The 16,674-nt window shown below is 31.3% G+C and overlaps 1 protein-coding gene across 34 annotated transcripts in view; it reads right to left on the bottom strand.

The window, feature by feature from the left end:
- The window catches only part of LOC106878639 (thrombospondin type-1 domain-containing protein 7A), a 1,055,067-nt gene that overhangs the window by 612,528 nt on the left and 425,865 nt on the right, over window positions 1-16,674 (bottom strand). The gene's annotated exons all lie outside the window — the stretch shown is intronic.

Raw genomic sequence — 16,674 nt, 5'->3', positions numbered from 1 at the left:
TGAAAAAAAAAAACTGGAAATAGATTTCGGAGAGTGATGGAGTATCTTTTGTTATACATGAACAGGTGGGAATGGATGAATAGCTGGAAAGAAGTGAAGAAACTTGGGAAGAATAAAAGCAACTGATCAGAGTAAATGAAACTGTGAAGAGGTGTCAATATGTTGATCCAGCTTGCCTATACCAATGCTAAGGAGACAAAATATACATGAATAAGATAATGGGACAGACACTGCTTACTAATCTATAATTTTGATGGACTTAATATTGAACAAAATATTGGAAATAACAGATCAATTGAGTTGTCACCTAGTGACATAAGTTAATAATTTGCAAAGGTGACCTTGATGGGAACAAAACAGACTTTTTGGTTATATTCTGAGAAGCACTGAAAAGAAAAAAAAAACCCAAAAAAACCATTGTTTTCTTTCAATTTCTAAGTTGGCAACTTAATAAAGTTTCGAGGAAAAGAAGCTTAGAATCAGGAAATGGAAATTATTATCTTAATCGCGAAAAGAAAATTGCACCATATGTGGTTATATTGATTCTCAATGTGAAAATTAAAACTGTTTTAAAAATAGTTTTTCTTGCATGAGAGTAAAAGAAGATTACTATATTTTCTTCCTTAGAGATTTCCCAATATGAGCCAGCGTTCTCTTGTGTCACCTTTTGCGTGGCAAACTTAGAAATTTAGTTAGTCTTTACATCATTCAAGGTCATATGATGGCATTGAGAGGTCAAAGACACAGCATTAATGGATAAACATATTGAAACATTAACGTGTTTGCTATGAAATGGCACAACATTAATTACATAGATACATGCTAATTTTACAAATTACATGTTGGACCCTCTGTGTGTTACTTTGATTTGCTAGAAATAATAACTAAAGTCTATTACTTCATATCCTGCCTTTAAAAAATGAAAGAAGTTCATTGAATACTATGATCTTGGGTTAAAAACATGTTGAAATGGTCATGGCTGGAATGTTTTTGATCATTAATTTGTTGATCAAGGCTAACCAGGAGTTAAAAAAACATACAAATTACATATATAGGAGTCAACTAACTTTTGTGTTGACATAGACAGTTACCTTTACATGAACGTAGATTCTGAAAACATCTCACATGATAGACTACACTCACACACACACACACACACACACAATCTAGCAAGCATGTGAATGTCAATGCTTTGCTGAAGAGGTTTAATGAGGCTGAATCATGTCTGAAATTGTCACTGAAGAGATGGAAATAACATGTAGGGTATTGTGACCTCTTGGCAGAAACGACCATAAGAAACTGTTCTTTTTCTATTCTATGAATTACTGGTATGTATGTATGTAATATACAGTCTTTACATATGTATATACTCTCATAAATGTTTTAGAATGAATAAATAGACATAATGTAATGTCTAACAGTTGATGAATACTATTTCTGTATCCCCACTCCCTTATCTTCTTGTCGTATATATATATATATATATATATATATATATATATATATATATATATATACATACACGCGCGCGTGCACACACACACTTGATAATTGAACAGATATGTACATATTTCAAATAAGTGTTCCTTCAGAGTTTATTTGATTTCTCAAACAGTTTTGCTATTCTTTTACAGATCAAACAATGTCTTATTATGTCTTTTTATCAACTTTCCTTCTCACCAGTCTTATGAAACCTAGAGGAAAAATTAGGTGCCTCTGTTTTAATCCAGTTTGTTTATTTGATTGATTACTTCAGTGTCCTCCATTTTTGTCTCTCTGAAACTAATGGAGATAAGAAATTCAAATATTGTTTTTTTTATCAATGATGACTCAGCAAAATACAGTCTATATGAAATAGATTTTTGGAAGCAAGTTAATTGGGTTACATACATATATATATATATATATATATATATATATATATATATATATATATATGTATGTATGTATGTATTTATGTGTGTGTATATATACGTATGTATATGTATGTATGTATGTATGTATGGGTGGGTGAGCAATAGAATTACACGGTAAACAAATCAGCTAAATGGTAAACATGAAATGCTATAGAAATGTGTGTAAAGATATAGTTACATGGTAACAGAATTCTTGTCCGAAATTGTGTTTAGAGGAAATTTATTCTTCCACACCCCCGTGTTTTTTTTGTTTTTGTTTTTTTTTTGTCTGTTAACTTGTTACTAAATATTTAGTTTATATCGGTGCTAGTTTTTCCAATATGCACACACACACACACACACCACATTTGTCACCGAGCAAAATTAGAGAGCTAATTTCACTTCATGAGGAAGGCTTATCATAAAAGAGCATCAAAAAAGAATTTGAAAGAAACAAAATTAGACATTTCATTAAGCCTGTACACAGAAGAGTCCATCAATATGAAGATGATCAGCAGCCAATAAAATGCACTGCAGCAGAATAAAAAGGCTCTGTGTTCTTGAGATAAGGGGAAGTTGTCATAGGGAACAAACCATCACTCTTTTTATTATGGGAGAATTTCACTACAACTGATGAGAAAAATCTATTTAGAAACACCATGAAAATGACTCAACAGCTGCTATTCCCTAAATAAGAAATATTGTTAGTTAAAAGAAAAAAAAAAAAAAAAAATACAAAAAAAAAAAAAGAAACATTGATTATCAAAGTTCACTGAAGAATATTCACGTATTCTATAGTTCTTTAATTTAAATGCCAAATTGACAATAAAATTTCAAAAACTAAGAACAGTGTTTGCAGACAAAAATTTAGAATTTCAAAGTTACTGGGGTTTTTTCTGAGAAGAAACACAAACTCATGCATGCATGCATGCATACATACATACATACATATGCATGTGTTTGTGTGTACTTGTATAAAATCACTGATTCACATATATATGTGCCTGTATGACAAACTGTAAATGTGTTAAGAGCAAAATTGAGTATAAGAGGCATCAGATGTAGTGTGCTAGAGAAACAACTGCACTGGTATGGTCATGTCATGCATATGGATGAAGACAGCTGTACAAAGATGTGCTGATCTTGAAACGTGGAAGAGGAAGACCCATGAAGAGATGGGATGTGGTGGTGAGAAATGATTGTCAAATGTTGAAGAGGAGATGACAACAGCGCACACAAATACTCACATACAGACACACATATATACTGGGCTTTTTATTTCCATTCCCATCTACCAAATCTACTCACAAGGCTTTGATTGGTCAGTGGCTGTAGTAGAAAAGGCTTGCCCAACGTGCAATTCAAAGGGGCTGAACCCAAAATTATATAATTGAGAAGCAAACTCCTTCACAACATGGCCACACATACATACATACATACATACATGCGTACGTACATACATTCATAAATATCTTTTATCTTTTGCTTGTTTTAGTCATTAGACTGTGGCCATGCAGGAGCACTGCCTTGAAGAATTTTAGTCTAACAAATCTATCCCAGTATTTATTCTTTTCTCAAGCCAGGCACTTATTCTGTCAGTCTCTTCTCACAAACCACTAAGTTACAGGAAGATAAACATATCAATATAGGTTGTAAAATGGCATTGGAGACACAAACACACACACGATGAGCTTCTTTCAGTTTCCATCTTCAAAATCCTCTCACAGAGGCTTTGGTCAATCTGACACTATAGTAGATGACACTTGTCCAAGGTGCCATGCAATAGGACTGAACCTGGTACCATGTGGTTGGGAAGCAAACTTCTTACCTCACAGTCACACCTGTGCCTATATACATACATATTAATTCCGCTGAGGTCAACTTTGCCTCTCCCCCTTTCGGGGTCAATAAATTAAGTACCAGTTGCATACTGGGGTTGATCTAATCGACTGCCCCCCCCACTCCACAAAAATTTTGGGCCTTGTGCCTAGAGTAGAAAAGAATATATCCATACATATTATATATACATACATATTATATATACATGTATGTGCAATTGTATAAGAGCAAATAGAAAAACTATGTCAACTTGTCAGCAAGATTATAAAACATAATCTACAATCCATCTTTAATATACAGCTAGGTTTAAGGTAATACCAAATAAGCCTGCTTTCCGTTTGTATTAGTTAGTTTCTCTTGGGTAAGTTTGACACTTCTACAGCGTTTATAGTTTACCCTATTCTAATAACCTTCTTTATAACAATTTTTCTTATTCTGAATGAATTTTATTATGCACATTGTTTCCTTTCATGACATATTAAGGTAGTTATACCTGTGATTCGGAGCCAGAATAGTAGGGATTTATTTTTATTTATGTGTTTCTAGAAAGAATGGTAAGTTAATAGTGAAATATTGGCAAAGAGCCGGAGTTTTGTGAACACTGCTTTAGTAGTTCATTAGATTCTATTAAAGCAGTCATACCAGCAGAATTCATCAGATATTACTGTTATATAAAACCCACCCTATTTCTGGAAAGAAAGCAATGAAAGAGAATTACTTAGGTCCCTCTTTGTTACAACCAAATACTTCGTTTCTCTTTTCTGCCTGTATAAAAATGCTGACGCATAAATGCAAATGCACTGATATATATTTATAGCTGTTTTTATTAGTAGAGTAGCAATGGTTTTTTGTTTTTGTTTTTACTTTTCTAATCTTACATAGGAATTACCAGAATTGATAACGACAGCAATATTTTTCTGAATCATCAATGACACTTTTTCATTTCGCTCTACTTATGCAAACCAGCGATAGATTTGCAATCCAAAACCAATGGCAAAGAAGCCAACAAACACATGCTTCATACAGGTCTTTGGATTCACTGAGTGTACATAGATATACAGTATACATACATACATTCATATATATATATATATATATATATATATATATATATATACATGGCATCAGGAGGAATCCATACAACTTTTATAGAACATTTATATTTCCAAATTCAATAGGAATTTAGAAAGGAAGCTCAATTAGTGTTCTGCTTCCAGAAGCTACCATTATTGACAATATTGATGGACCATACAGAATATCATGAATAGTGGCAGATAATACTGCACAAGCGAAAACTGATGCAAGACAAAAGAATTAATTTGAAAAGAAAAAAAAAAGAAACACACAAGGTAGAATGCCTTTGGTATTAACTAGCTTACATGCAATCGTATATTTGACAATACAAGCTTAGCCAATGTTGTCTATTGTTTCAACACCAAAAAATATGGAAAATCAAATAAGATGAGTACGGCAAAGAGCATGAAGAAGTGATGCACAACATCTCTGTTTTCAGTTAAACTTCATAAAATTTTTAGTGAACCTAAACACTGAATATTTGTGTGAGGATGACTTTAGTTTGTGTATGTGCATACATTCAGCGATATATGTCTGTATGTAGTTAAAATTAAAATTATATTTGGGTATAAAACTTGCAGGATGCTTTGTGAAGCTCGTTCATAGTTATTGGCTACCAGATATCACGATCAGTAGTGATGCATATGCTACTGGAATCACTTCAGAAATTCTTTGGTGTTTGTGGAGTTTGTATAAAAACTATGAAGCAAGAGATACAGACTTCCCTAATCTGTGCCAACCTAGAAAAGTGGACAAAAATGTTTGGTGTGTGCGTGTGTTACTATCTTGCTGGATTCTGTAACTGGGATGCAGTCTTGTAGAATTACTGCTTTGACAGTTTTTTTTCTATTGTATTGCTTCATTCTAACGTTTATTTCATCAATTTCTGTTTGTTGCACTGTTAAGTGACAGTACCACTCACTCACTAAGTGAAAATATATGATCACTTTAAGACAAAAGGAATTTGTATCATGGAATGTAAGATAGATTCATATAGGTTGGAAGAATGGTAAAATATTAATCCTATTAAACTCACCCAGCAATTCAAACACCCAGTATAAAATGAGGTTTTTAAAAAGAGAGAAATACGTAAGGTATGAGCAGTAATCTTATTTTTGTAATATACTAACTTTATTTTTACATTCATTCATATTTTTTCCCTCTTATGAGTTTATCAAATTTACAATACAAGAAATTAACCATTCTTCCTTTGAAATCTTTCTTTATGTGAGACTCAACAGAAGTAGATCAGATTTTGCTATTCCTTTCGCTGTTATTACCTGTTTTTATTAATTAATTTGTTTATTTATTTATTACTTATTTGTTTCTTTTTTTCCTTTATTTATTCAACCATTATTTATCTATACAGTCAGTACAAAACCATTTTTTTTCCCACTCACCATTCTCCGCAAACATCTTTTCGATGTTACTTGCATTCTACTAAAGGTTACTTGCATTCTACTAAAATATTCCATGGAAGTGTAATAAAACATCCATTATTTATGAGATTAAACAAATCAAGTATTTTATAAGAGGTTTTGAAATCCTGTCTCAAGGACCATAAAATCAACCTAGCGAAATGAAACGAAGACTGTTTTCTTTGTCTTTTAGTCACTTTAAAATTTACCATTCTCTTCGCTCCATCTTTCATCCACCATTAAACTATGGCAGCTGCACAAAATAAATAAATTATTTGAAAAATAAATTTGAAAACTATTTCTCAATGTGTCTAATAAGGACATTCTAAATTTGCCCTTTAAATGATGTTGACAAATGATAAAGATCTTGGACAAGATTGCCACCCTGACCTCCAGTGTTATCTCTAGCCATATCAGCTATAAATAGTTACCATTTTCTCAACGCTGCCTTATCTTTGCAGAGATTCTTCCTGCTAATCAAACTCTCTCATTTGGTACCTGTTATCAGATATGAATTATCCTATAAACTGACTGAGAGGTCATCTAAAGTCCAAAATTAATAGGAATTTATTTTAATTGCATATGTGTGTGTGTGTGTGTTCAATATATATATATATATATATATATATATATATATATATATATATAGAGAGAGAGAGAGAGAGAGAGAGAGAGAGAGAGAGAGAGAGAGAAAGAGAGAGAGAAAGAGAGAGAGAGAGAAAGAGAGAGACACAGACAGAGAATGTATAGAATATATAATTATAAAATTCACTCATATATATATATATATATATATATATATATATATATATATATAAATTATATATTATATAAATTATGAATCATTATCAGTTTCTTCATCATCACTTTCATAATTTTGATGGCTACTATTCTTTGCTAGCATGGGTTAGATGATTTTCATTGTCACAGATTTTCTAGAGTCAGATACTCACTCTGTCACCAACATTCACCTGTTTCTGAGCAAGGTTAAATTTTTTTACATACATACATAAATATATACATATATATATATATATATATATACATATATATATATATATACATATATACATATATATACATATATACATATATATATACATATATATAGATATATATTATAGTCAATTACATTGATCCCTGATGCTCAACTGATGCTTATTTCACTGACCCCCAAAAGAATGAAAAGTAAAGTCAACCTTGACGGAATTTGAACTCAGAATGTCAAGACAAACAAAATGCTGCAGAGCATTTTGTCTTGTGTGCTAACAACTCTGCCAGCTCATCACCTTTAATAATAACAATAATAATAATATTAAAAATAATAAAAATGTTCTGTGTAGTTCTGACTGAAAACTAAATTTAGTGAATGAAGCCACACAAATTCAAATATTAGGATTAATTATTAATCTCTTATTTTATGAGAAAGATTTGAAACTCTACAGAAGAGGCAACACCCATCCGGAGAATATAGATTTAACAATGATATCAACATGAGTGTAAGATTAAAGAAATATGTAACAAGAGGCAAAATACAAATACAAAAAAAAAAGTCTAAAACGAATTACTGATTTTGAATTTGAGTGTGAAAACTGAGAATTAAGAAAAGACCACCCATGCAGATACTTAGAGACAGATGAAACTGATACGACACAACTTAAAGAAATGAAGAAGAACATTAGAAAAGTGTACTGCAGAGGATCAAACAGATGTTTAGCACTAAAATCAATGTTACAAACAAGATTATAGGGATAAATACACAAGCCCTTTCAATGATAAACTGAAAATCAAGTCAACTGGGGAACCTAGATAAGCTAACTATTTACTGCATTCTAATCCCGCCATTCTTAAGCTGATAGAAATAGCATAGAGTCTCCACGTGCGACAGGAGCTTGGATTAATGGAAAACCATTAGAAAGGCACACAACATTGCTGATGCAATGAAATATCTTGAAGAGCAGAAAGGTACTTTGCTTTGATATATAAAGTACCCAGTTACTATAATAAGCTATCCTAGAAGTATTATTAAGAACCCCGATTAGTATAACATGGGATTATGAAGAGAATGACAACAGCTAGTTAGTATAACATACCCTGGTTACATAACAGTATAATGTAGCCTGGTTAGTATAAAAAAGGAATGTATTAAAAAAGGACAAAACCTAGTTAGTGCAAAATTCTGTGATTTGTATAACAAGGTATCCTACTTATCATAATAAAGTATCCTAAGACTGAGTTGGCTGAACTGTTCACACACCAAATCTTTATGGTCTGGGTTCAAACCCTGCCAAAGCTGGCTCTGCCTTTTATTCTTCCATGGCTAATAATATAAGTTCTAGTCAAGCACTGGGGCCAATATAATTGACTAACTCTCTGCCTAACAATTTCCGGCCTTGTGCTTATAGTTGAAAGGATTGTAATAAAGTACCCTGTTTAGTAGATTTTGGGAACATGAAAAGAATGACAAAACCTGGTAGGTATAGGGTAAACTGGTTAGATAATAAGGCACACTGATTAATATAATGAAGTAATAGGAGTAATATTATGAGGTACCCTGGTTAGTATAGCATGAATATATGAAAAGAGTGGGAAAAACTAGTTTATAGAATGTACTTGGTTGCATAACAAGGTCTCCAAGTTAATATAATTAGGTAAACTGGTTCGTTAGCAAGGGAATATGAAATAGTAAAACTGAGTTGGTTTAGAGTACTCTGATTAGTATAAGGTACTCTAGTTAATATTACAAGGTAGCCAGGTAATTATGTAAAAATACCTTGTGTAGTATAACATTGAATATGAAAAAAATGATTAAATCTTTTACTATATGTGTCAGGAATCTTTACAGTCATTCTAGGAACTTTCCACATAGATAAAACAGATGAAGGTATGGAAAGGAATAACAGAAAACTTCTAGCTAGCCACTACTTTGTAAAAATGGATTGAGAGGAAGTGTGCCAATATGAAAGACAGCAATAACTCAAATGTTCTGAATGAAAAGTAGAAATAAAAGGTCTGATTTTAGTAGCAGATATTGTATATATGAGCCACAAAGTATTAGAAAACTAAAGAAATTAAAAGAAAAGGTTATTGTCAACTTATTGATAGATTGATGTGTAGAAATATTAATAGATTAATGTATTGATAGACTAATATATTGATAGATTTATGTATAAAGATATATTAATAGATTGATTTATAGTAAAGTTGGCATTGACTGAGAGACTTCCAGTTTTGCCTAACAGCTTATTCAACCAATTTGACAATTAATCTGATATTGATATATATATATATATATATATATATATATAGGTAGGTAGATGAGACAAACAGACAGACATCATGATAGAATCTGACAGAATCATTAGCAGACTGGGTAAAATGGTTAGTGGCATTTTGCCTGTCTTTACATTCTGCCAGATCACCACCTAAATAATAATGATAATAATAATGATAATAATAATAATAATAATGATAATAATTACAATAATAATAATATTTCAAGATTGAAGTTAATCTTCACAAAGGTAAAGAAACAATAAGAACGTGACTGTTATTGGTAATAAATAGAGATTGACTTTGTTTATTAAAAGGAAAAGATAATGAATGAACACTATTTCGACACTGTGTGTCTTTTGCAAGTTCAAAATATGTAATAATAATAATAATAATAATAATAATAATAATAATAATTGCACGGTCAGTTTGCAAGAGATGTGAACGCAAAAACAGATACAGAGGACAGGTGGCTACGACCTGAAGACAGAAACAGAAGCACTCATATGTGCAGCTCAGAAACAAGCACTAAGGACCGATTATATGAAGTGCAGAATAAACAACACTACCGACAGCAACAAATACAGAATGTGTGGTGAGAGGGGTGAAGTGGTATGACACATTGTTAGTGAATGCCTGAAATTGGCACAACAAAAGGTACCATGACAATGTGGCAAGAGCTCCAGTGGGAGCTCTGTGAAAATCATGGCCTACAAAGAGCAAAGACATAATGATGATGATAATAATGGTAGATGACTCATACAGCAGGCAAAGTTTTGAGGGGGAACTGAATAGTCAATATCACCAGCCCCAGTTCTTTACTAGTACTTTATTTTATCAACCTTGAGTGATGAAAGGCAAAGTTGATCTGGGAGAGATTTGAACTGAGAATGTAAAAAGTCACACAAATATTGCAAAACTAGTGTTTCAACAATTGTCAGCAGCAGCAACGGTGGTGGTGGTGGTGGTGATGGTAGTCTCCATTTTGGGGTTTTTGAAACTTTGAAAATGTTTGGTGCAGCAGATAATTTAACGAAATTGGTAAAATCCAGTTCGAGGGATTGGAGAACTAATTTGTTCTGCAAAAGTTCCGAGGCAGTGTGAACATAAACAGTTTTTCAAGGCAATTCCTTTTCTCTATTACTCCCTGTCATCACTGTTATTCAACCAATATTCCTGAGAAAAAAAGTGATGTGGATATAATTTGGGGAAAGATGATCCTTACCCATCCTTAAACTACCTGTTGTTGTTTACCAATGATTTGAAATTGCTTGCCAAGTCTGAAATATAATTAGTTCGTTTTGTAGACAGTCCATGGATGTGACCAAGATACTTGTAGGGAATTGAATGTGTAAAAACGTTCAGCTGTCTCTATGAAACAAGGGACGTATTCCATGGTACTGGCATTAAATTACAATTTAGCGAACAACCGATGGTTTTGTGACTTGGTTAATGTATCCAGCTCACAATCATAAGGTTATAAAAACTCAATATTTGGCAGCATGTGGTGTCCTTGAGAAAGGCACTTTACTTCACATTGCTAGTGAATCTTTTTCTCCACTACATTGCTGTCACATTCTATAACCCTGTCATTCTACATTCCTGGCTTCCTTTCATTCTCCACAGTTAATTTTAAGTGCTTTTACAAAATTTAACAATTCACAGATATGAATAAATTCTTATACATGGGTTAAATGATTGTCTATTTTGTTTATCTGTCTCTCAGTGATTTCAGTACTATCATTTTGGTAAAATATGGAACACTTCATCAGGTGTTGAATGCCCACCAAAAGTTTCATTTATTTATTTATATCAAGTACAACACCTCTGATATCAAGAAAAAGTATCAGACTCCATCATATAATTGGTTGCAGTAATAGGAAATTTCAGCTATGATATTTACAATAAAAGGATTCAACTAAGAATTGAGCTTTTGTCACAGACTCTACTAATTGAAGGTTTACCAATATTGAGTAGAACTTCTTCAAAAATGTATATAAAAATATAATGAAAAATGACATCTCCATTTAATATGATAGTGAAGACTAGACACTAGGCACTGTTTATAGAGAAATAATAAAAAATATTTGTAAAGAATGGAACAAATCCCTTCAAACCTACTTTGGCATTTTGATAATTCTGTTAATAAGAGTAAAATAAAAATGTTTTTAGCAGACAAAAAAAATTCAATATGACTATTGGAATACTACCAAAATATTTATTAAAACAACATCAACAAGCAAATAAAATATGCATAATAATAATAAGAATAAGAATAAGAATAATAATTTTAGAATGTTTCTATGTTAAAATAGCAAAATTAATATCACACTTGAAGATTGTAAAGTGTTGTGTATTTGTGTAGACAGACATAACAGAATATGGAAAGAGAATCACATAAAACCTAGAGTACTAATGGCAGAAAATTTATTTATATTGCACATATGTGATGAGCATATGTAATCAATATATACATACCTACATATATTGTCATGTATGTCTATATGAATGTGCATGTATGGATGTGAATGTGTGTGCAATCGCTCTCTCTCTCTCTCTCTTTATATATATATATATATATATATATATATATATATATAGATAGATAGATAGATAGATAGATAGATTGATTGATATAGATAGATATACATATGTATACACACATATATATATACGTATATATATATATATATATATATATATATATATATATATATATATATATATATATGAAAATATATATTTTTCTTTATATTTACTAATAAACAATTAATATATATATACTTACTTATATTTACATACATATATATACATATATGATAGGCACTAACATACAAATGCACAATTATGGCTACAATAACATGTGCAAATAAATATACTCATACATACTTATGGGCATGTATATATATGTGTATATATATATATATGTATTTACATAGAGGAGAGTGTGAGTACACACACACACACACACACACACACACACACACACACACACAGTATGACACTCATAAAAATATCTTTGAAAGTAGTCTAAGCACAATTGAAACTGCAGAAGGTGTTTGTTGTGGTTGTTAAGGCAAGCAAATCCTTCCAAGGAAAAGTGATTGTCAAAAAGAACAAGAATCAAGTGGACAGTCGATTGTCTGTTATTGGTAGACACAGCACCATTAAAATGAATTGATTATTACTTAACCTGTCATCTTTCATTGAAGAAACGATCATTCATGTATGTGTGAGTGTTTTTGCATCAATGTGTGGCAAGGAATGTGTGTGTGTGTGTGTGTGTGAATGTGTGTGGGTGAATGTGTGTGTGTGTGTGTGAATGTGTGTGTGGAAGAGCTTATGTGGGTGTAGGGGTGCATCCAAACTCTCTCTCTCTCTCTCTCTCTCTCTCTCTCTCTCTCTCCCTTTATCTATCTATCTATCTCGTTCTTTCTCCCCCTTTTCACTTCTACTCTTCTTCTCTCACTATGTGTGTGTGTGAGTTTGTATTCATGCCCATGTATTTACATAGCCACATGCAATTAAATGTACATTAAAGAGGAAAAGGCTGAGACTAAGGAGGGGAATATATATACAGATAATTAGATAGATATAGAGAGAAAGAGAGAGGGGAGAGAGAAATGAAAGTAACTGTAACAAAAGCCATTTCTAGTTTTGCTTTCCCTTCAAGAAAGCAACAACTGACACATTAAATAATCAGAAAGAGGGCTAGAAAGGAACCATGTGAAAAATTCTACCGTTGTTACAAATTTGGGATTTCAAATTTTGTTTTGGAATGAGTCACAAAAGAGAACAGTGAATCTCCAGAGTGCAGATAAACAAACTTCCAGAGAGTTTCGTTATTGTTCTTACATTGTATTGTTACAGGTGTCAGCAAAGGTGAACACTTTTGTTCCCTTGACTGAAGTTTGTGGCACACAGAATATCGGCGCTGAATATTATTGCCATTTCTCACTCATGGGAGTAGCTAAACAATGTTTTAGAATTAGATATGGTGACAGATAACACAAAGTCATAGACATCTTTGCTAAACAAACAACATTTGTTTACCTGTACATGTATGTGTGTGTGTGTGTATATATATGCACTTGTGTATGGGTGTACATATGTATGCATTTGTGTGTGTATGTATATATACATGTGTATATGTATGTCTATCTCTCTTTCTGTCTATATATATACACATACATATTTATATACACATACATATATACACACATATATACATGTACATGTGTTTGTGTATGTGTGTGTGTATATATATATATATGACTATCCTTCTATCTATATCTGTATCTATATATGCATATATATAAAACATATAGAAACAAGCATGCACACTCTCATGGTGGTGGATTTCTATTATTTGAGAATGTACAACAAGGCCAAATCTTTCAACTAACTCGCACAGTTTGTACGACAGGCTTCTGCACAATCTCTATTCATTAAATTTCACTTACAAGACATATTAGGCTGATACCAGAAAAAAAAAATGCTTTTGCACAAATTGCCTTGTACTGCTATTGAACTTGGGACTTCATGATTATAAAGTGAACTTCTTAATCATTCAGCCATACTATGCCTACATACTTATATATATATATATATATATATATATATATATATATATATATATATACATACATACACACACACATATATATATGTACAAACACACATTAATCAGTACAAACATTTTTATCAGTTATAGAAGTTTTCTCATGATCCTTTGCAACTTACTACTGCATATGAACACCATTAATACCTTTTTAATACCCTCCTTTCATTCTGATGATGAGACTGGGAAGATCTAGAAACATTAACACTCTCAAGAATTTGGTTTAAAAAGACATTGGAAATCCTGATTGCTATGTTACATCATTATCTTTTAGTAGACTTACAATAACTGTTAAAGTATTGTATTACATAATGCTCTAATTTAGTATTTCACCTCCTGAATTTCAAACTACTAATATCATTGTTCCAAACTAAATAAAAAGGGACTAATAAGAAAACATGAACAATTTCCTTAAAAATAATGAACCAAATTTGAACATAGTCATGTTTTACTCTATTTTTGAAAGAAAATCTATTGGTTGCTTATACCACACACACACAAACATTTGCATATATAGGCAATAAATGAAATTATATTGACAATTATGATATTGATGGTGTAGCTATCTCACAGCCAAAATATTCCAGTATATTTTAGCTACTACATGGTCATCAAATGACCAACCAATAATATAGCTACCTATTAATCTATGTATTATTCTCTATCTCTATCTACATACCTACTTAACACTACATATTTGTTAACCTACTTCACTAAACTGTTCTTCAATTGAGTGCATTTCACTCCCATTTCTTTACCACACCTTATAATTAACATACAATGAGGCTATTTCATCTCTACAGGTACAGACAAATCCATTAACATTTCTTACCATCAATATTTCTGAATATTTATTTTTAAAAAGATCAAAAGAATTTATAGAAATTTCAGTTTTTGTGTAACATGGATTAGAAAATATATCAATCAGGCACTGGTTTTCAGCTGGATGCTCTCCCCATCATTAACCCTTACTGGCTGTTCAAGAAAGAGATCTTGTATTCTGTAAAAAAAGTTTGTGTTACAAAAAAGCACAAAGTCAGGGAAAATGGTAACTATGTCACTGTTTGTAGCTCATTGAGTTTTGGAGAAGCACAAATGTAAACACATACATGTGTGTGTATTTAAACCATCCTTATCATAATCATTTCCCATCCCTCTTCCATGTTGGTATATATATATATATATATATATATATATATATATATATATATATATATATATATATTTATTTATTTAAGTAGAATAATAAATGAAAGTGAAATGAGGAAAGTTTCTAACAATGCAGAGATGAAAGTTAAAAAACCTAAACCTCTATATAGTTTGTGCTAAAAGGCCCATCTTCAGAAATGTACAGTCACTGCTGCAGTTCGTAGCACAAGTATAAAACCAAAATGGAGTCAATGCCCATCTGGATATCTAAATGGCAGGATATATGTAAGCACACATTTCCTTAACTGTACACTTCTGAAGATGGGCCTTTGCACTCGAAATATATAAAAGTTTTTCAGCTTTCTCTACATCGTTAAAAACCTTCCTACTTTCCCTTTTCATTCCTTTTTCTACTTCTGTACTACAATGCTTCAGACAAACTACAACACTCTTCTTTCTTATATATATATATATATATATATATATATATATATATATGACAAGCTTCTTTCAGTTCATGCCTACCAAATACACATACAAGGATTTGGTTGGTATAGGGGTGTAGTAGAAGAGACATGCCTGAGATGTCAGTGACTCAATCTTAAATCACACACTTAGCAAGCAAACTTTTTAACCACATGCCTGTGCTTGGTATTGTCATTACATTTATATATATATATATATATATTTATATATATATATATATATATATATATATATATATAAAATATATATATCAATATATATATATATAAATCAATATATATATATATATATATATATATATATATATATATATATATATTGATATATATATATATGAATTGGTTTAAAAAGACATTGGAAATCCTAATTGCTATGTTATATCATTATCTTTTTGTAGACTTGCAATAACTGCTAAAGCATTGTATTACATAATGCTCTAATTTAGTATTTCACCTCCTGAATCCCAAACTACTGAGAGGCCATCCTAACCTTTCATTGCTGTCAAATCAATAGAGTAAGTATTACTAAGCATACCAGTGTATAAGTCTGAAATAGCAGAAGTGTTCAGTAACAACTTGGGAAAAAAAAACAAAAACAAAACAAGAGACAATATCTCAAACAACATCTCGATCATTCTACTCGACATGCTGTTCACTGTCTCATTCCATCTCCCCCCCCACCTTCATAATCAGAAACACCGTGACTCCACTGTGTGTGCATTTAAAAAAAAAAATCAATATGATAACAAAAAGTTAAATAAAAAATAAACAGTAACAATAACAAGAATAAAATAAGTCTTTTGTTCTCGAAATCAAGATAAAATATATTCTTTTGTGTCGAAGTCAAAATTTTACAGTCGGAAAGGTGATAAGAATAACAGATTCCATTTGGAGAAAAAAAACATATATATATATATATA

Source organism: Octopus bimaculoides, chromosome 16, assembly GCF_046866305.1.
Source record: "Octopus bimaculoides isolate indiv1 chromosome 16, ASM4686630v1, whole genome shotgun sequence".
NCBI classification, from domain to species: Eukaryota; Metazoa; Mollusca; class Cephalopoda; order Octopoda; family Octopodidae; genus Octopus; species Octopus bimaculoides.
This window is presented reverse-complemented; position numbering and strand designations above follow the sequence as displayed.